Source organism: Macaca nemestrina, chromosome 10, assembly GCF_043159975.1.
Source record: "Macaca nemestrina isolate mMacNem1 chromosome 10, mMacNem.hap1, whole genome shotgun sequence".
Taxonomy (NCBI): Eukaryota; Metazoa; Chordata; class Mammalia; order Primates; family Cercopithecidae; genus Macaca; species Macaca nemestrina.
The window spans coordinates 69,625,392-69,630,996 of record NC_092134.1 but is presented as its reverse complement, the minus strand read 5'-3'; the positions used below and the strand labels follow the sequence as shown (position 1 = coordinate 69,630,996).

Genomic DNA, 5,605 nt, shown 5'->3' with positions numbered 1-5,605 from the left:
CCAGAAAACAAGTAACAAAATTGAAAAAGTTAAGTTCTTACTTATCAATAATAACATTGAATGCAAACTCCCCAATGGACTAACCTCTCCAATCAAAAGACACAGAGTGGCTAAATGGATAAAAAAAAATAAGAGCCATGATCTGTTGCTTACAAGAAAGACACTTCACCTACAAAGACACACATAGACTGAAAATAAAGGGATAGAAAGATATTCCCTGCCAATAAAAAACAAAAAAAGAGCAGGAGTAGCTATACTTGTAACAGACAAAATCGATTTCAAGACAAATCTATAAGAAGAGACAAAGAAAGTCACTATATAAGGATAAAGGAGTCAGTTCAGCAAGAGGATACAACAATTTTAAATGTATATGTACCCAACACTGGAGCACTCAGATATATAAAGTAAATATTATTAGAGCTGAAGAGAGAGATAGGTCCCAATATGATAATACCTGAAGACTTCCACACCCCACTTTCAGCACTGGACAGATCTTCCAGATAGAAAATTAACAAATTGGACCTAATTTGCATTATAAAACAAATGGATCCAATAGATATTTACAGAACATTTCATCCAATGGCTGCAGAATACACATTATTTTCCTCAGCACATAGATTATTCTCAAGAATAGACCAACTCTTAGGTCACAAAACAAGTCTTAAAACATTAAAAAAAAAAAAATACTGGGCCGGGTGTGGTGGCTCTCACCTGTAATCCCAACACTTTGGGAGGCTAAGGCAGGCAAATCACAAGGTCAGGAGTTTGAGACCAGCCTGGCCAACATAGTGAAACCCCATCTCTACTAAAAATTCAAAAATTAGCCAGGCATGGTGGTGCACGCCTGTAGTCTCCCTACTTGGGAGGCTGAAGCAAGGGAATCACTTGAACCCAGGAGGCAGAGGTTGCAATGAATCGAGATCACGCCACTGCACTCCAGCCTGGCTGACAGAGCAAGACTCGGTCTAAAAAAAAAAAAAAAAAACCCTGAAATCATATCAAACATTTTCTCTGATCACAATGAAACAAACCTAGAAATTAATAACAAGAGGAATTTTGAAAACTATATAAACACATGGAAATTAAACAATATACTCTTGAACGACCAGTGGATCAATGAAGTAATTAAAAAGAAAATTGAAATATTTATTGAATCAAATGATAATGGAAACACAACATACCAAAATCTATGGGATACAGCAAAAGCAGTAAGTACTGAGGGAATTTTATAGCTACAAGTGCCTACATCAGAAAAAAAGAAAAACTGGCCGGGTGTGGTGGCTCACGCCTGTAATCTCAGCACTTTGGGAGGCCTAGGCGGACAGATCAACTGAGTTCAGGAGTTCCATACCAGCCTGGCCAATATGGCAAAACCCCGTCTGTACTGAAAATACACAATTAGCCCCTTCTCCCCGGCGGTTAGTGCTGAGAGTGCGGAGCATGTGCTCCAGGCTCGGAACATACACTTATTATTTAAAAAAAAAACTAAAAAAAATTTTTTAAACTTCCCCAAAATGTACAAAAAATCTGCCTCTCCCCCGCTGTAGACTTTTATTTTTTTTTCTTCCTCTTTTATAAAATAACGCCTTGAAGCAGCCGAAGCCGACCCGCCCGCCCGCAGCAGCTCCAAGAAGGAACCAAGAGACCGAGGCCTTCCGCTGCCCGGACTGACACCGCCACCCTCGCCCGCAGCCAGCGGCAGCGGATCAACACCGCTCTGGGGCGGTTGAGTAGTTTTCGATTCCGGGTGATTTTTGGCCCTCTGCGCTTGCCCCCGCTCACCTCCTCCCGTCTCCGGCCCCCAGCCCCGGCATTGGCTGTCCTCCTCTCACGGAAAGGTCGCCGCCTGTGGCCCTGCGGGCAGCCCTGCCGAGATGAACCCCAGTGCCCCCAGCTACCCCACGTCCTCGCTCTGCGTGGGGGACCTCCATCCCGACGTGACCCACGCGATGCTCTACGAGTTCAGCCCGGCCTGGCCCATACTCTCCATCCGGGTCTGCAGGGACATGATCACCCGCTGCTCCTTGGGCTACGCCTTCCAGCACTCGGCGGACGCGGAGCATGCTGTGAACACTATGAATTTTGATGTTATAAAGGGCAAGGCAGTAGGCATCGTGTGGTCTCAGCGTGATCCATCACTTCGCAGAAGTGGAGTGGGCTACATATATTAAAAATCTGGACAAATCCATTAATAATAAGCACTGTATGATACATTTTCTCCTTTTGGTAACATCCTTGCATGTAAGGTGGTCTGTGATGAAAATGATTCCAAGGACTATGGATTTGTACGCTTTGAGACACAGGAAGCAGCTGAAAGAGCTATGGAAAAAAATGAATGGAATGCTCCTAAATGATCGCAAAGTAGTTGTTGCATGATTTACGTCTCGTAAAGAACAAGAAGCTGAACTTGGAGCTAGGGCAAAAGAGTTCACCAATGTTTACGTTAAGAATTTTGGAGAAGACATGGATGATGAGCACCTTAAGGATCTCTTTGGCAAGTTTGGGCCTACCTTAAATGTGAAAGTAATGACTGATGAAAGTTTGTAAGCTTTGAAAGGCTTAAAGATCCTCAGAAAGCTGTGGATGAAATGAATGGAAAGGAGCTCAATTGAAAACAAATTTATGTTGGTAGAGCTCAGAAAAAAGTGGAACAGCAGACAGAACTTAAGCGCAAGTTTGAACAGATGAAGCAAGATGGGATCACCAGATACCACGGTGTTAATCTTTATGTGAAAAATCTTGATGATGGCATTGATGATGAACGTCTCCGGAAAGAGTTTTCTCCATTTGGTACAATCACTAGTGCGAAGGTTATGATGGAGGGTGATCGCAGCAAAAGGTTTGGTTTTGTATGTTTCTCCTCACCAGAAGAAGCCACTAAAGCAGTTACAGAAATGAATGGTAGAATTCTGGCCACAAAGCCATTGTATGTAGCTTTAGCTCAGCGCAAAGAAGAGTGCCAGGCTCACCTCACTAACCAGTATATGCAGAGAATGGCAAGTGTATGAGCTATGCCCAACCCTGTAATCAACCCCTACCAGCCAGCACCTCCTTCAGGTTACTTCATGGCAGCTCTCCCACAGACTCAGAACGGTGTTGCATACCATCCTTCTAGCCAAATTGCTCAACTAAGACCAAGTCCTCACTGGATTGCCTAGGGGGCCAGACTTCATCCATTCCAAAATATGCCCAGTGCTATCTGCCCAGCTGCTCCTAGACCACCATTTGGCACTATAAGACCAGCTTCTTCACAGGTTCCACGAGTCATGTCAACACAGCGTGTTGCTAACACATCAACACAGACAATGGGTCCATGTCCTGCAGCTGCTGCTGTGCAACTCCACATTATAACTATGCTGCGGGAGTTCACAATCCTCAGAAACATCGTAATGCACAGCCACAAGTCACAATGCAACACAAGTCACCTGCTGTTCATGTACAAGGTCAGGAACCTTTTGACTGCTTCCATGTTGGTATCTGCCCATCCCCAAGAGCAAAAGCAGATGTTGGGTGAACGGCTGTTTCCTCTTATTCAAGCCATGCACCCTACTCTCGCTGGTAAAATCACTGGCATGTTGTTGGAGATTGGTAATTCAGAACTTCTTCATATGCTGGAGTCTCCAGAGTCTCTCTGTTCTAAGGTTGATGAAGCTGTAGCTGTACTACAAGCCCACCAAGCTAAAGAGGCTGCCCAGAAAGCAGTTCACAGTGCCACCCGTGTTCCAACTGTTTAAAATTGATCAGGGACCACGAAAAGAAACTTGTACTTCACAGAAGAAAAATGTAAATATTATGGAAAAAACATTGCAAATTATAAAATAAATTTAAAAAGGAAAAGAAACTTTGAACCTTATGTACCAAGCAAATGCCAGGTCTAGCAAACATAACACTAGTCTTAGACTACTTACTGATTTAAAAATCAAAAACACACACACACAAATAGTAAAATATGAAAACACATTAATGTTTTATAGACTCTGGGAAAAAGAATTTTCAGTAAAGTACAACAATTTAAAGCATTTCTTTCTTTAATTTTGTAATTCTTTACTGTGGAATAGCTCAAAATGTCAGTTCTGTGTTAAGTAACAGAATTAACTGAGCAAGGAAACGTAATTCAGATTATAAAATTATTACTTTAATAAAAATTCCTTAAACAGTGAAAAAATAAAATACAAAAAGTAGCTGGGCATAGTGGCATGCGCCTGTAATCCCAGCTACTCAGGAGACTGAGGCAGGAGAATTGTTTGAACCCAGGAGGCAGAGGTTGCAGTGAGCTGAGATCATGTCATTGTGCTCCAGCCTGGGCGACAGAGCAAGACTCCATCTCAAAAAAGAAGGGACAGAGGGAGGGAGGGAAGGGGAGGGGAGGGACGGTGCGACAGAGCAAGACTCCATCTCAAAAAAGAAGGAAGGAAGGGAGAGAGGGAAGGGGAGGCAGAAGGGTATTTGAGGGCGTATTCTTTTTTCTCTCCATTAAATGAGGAACATAATATCGCTCTGAAATTCCACTTCATTTTGTTAACCATGTGCAGAGGATTTCGCTTTTAAAATACATGTGTTAAGGAACAGGCAACGGAGACTGTCCCTTAGGCGGGAAGCTGATGTGTAAAACAGACTTTTCCCTCACTGTATACATTTTGATACCACATGAATTTTGCATCATATGTTTGTATCTCCCAATTAATTGTAAAGCCAACAAAATCTTGGCTCAGCTTAATGAATAACAAAAGTAATAGAGGGACCCTCTGACTTATATATGGCTATTATCTTCCCCATAATATACCTTGCACTGTAGCAAGGAATACATGTGATCATTTCAGCAGTTACAAAAGATCACAGAAAATAGGGGAGAAAGCAGGAAAGGCAGGAAGGGAGGGAGGGAAGAATAGAAAGGAAAGGAATAAAATATAGGCTGATATAATAAAGTTGGTGCTGAGCGTGGTGGCTCACACCTGTAATCACAACACCTTGGGAGGTCAAAGCGGGCAGATCACTTGAGCCCAGGAGTTCTGAGACCAGCCTGGGTAACATGGAGAAACCCCATCTCTGCAAAATTACAAAAATTAGCTGGGCATGGTGGCACACACCTGCAGTCCCAGCTACTCAGGAGGCTGAGGTGGGAGGATCACTTGAGCACAAGAGGTTAAGGCTGCAGTGAGCCGTGATTGCAGCTCCAGCCCTTTGAAACAGAGCCTGTCTCAAAAATAATAATAATATGGCTGGGCGTGGTGGCTCACGCCTGTAATCCCAACACTTTGGGAGGCCGAGACGGGTGTATCATTTGAGGTCAGGAGACCAAGACCATCCTGGCTAACACGGTGAAACCCTGTCTCTACTAAAAAATACAAAAAACTAGCCGGGCGAGGTGGCGGGTGCCTGTAGTCCCAGCTACTCGGGAGGCTGAGGCTGGAGAATGGCATAAACCCGGGAGGCGGAGCTTGCAGTGAGCTGAGATCCGGCCACTGCCCTCCAGTCTGGGTGACAGAGCGAGACTCTGTCTCAAAAAAAATAAATAAATAAAAAATAAAAAAAATAAAAGGTATGAAATAGAATTTGATAAAAAGACATCAAGTCAAGGGTAAATTGTCAATTGATAACAATATTT

At 43.3% G+C, this 5,605-nt stretch overlaps 1 pseudogene; it reads left to right on the top strand.

The window, feature by feature from the left end:
* The first annotated feature begins 1,788 nt into the window (after positions 1–1,788).
* On the top strand, positions 1,789–4,169 carry LOC105474027 (polyadenylate-binding protein 1 pseudogene; annotated as a pseudogene).
* The last annotated feature ends 1,436 nt before the right edge of the window (positions 4,170–5,605 follow it).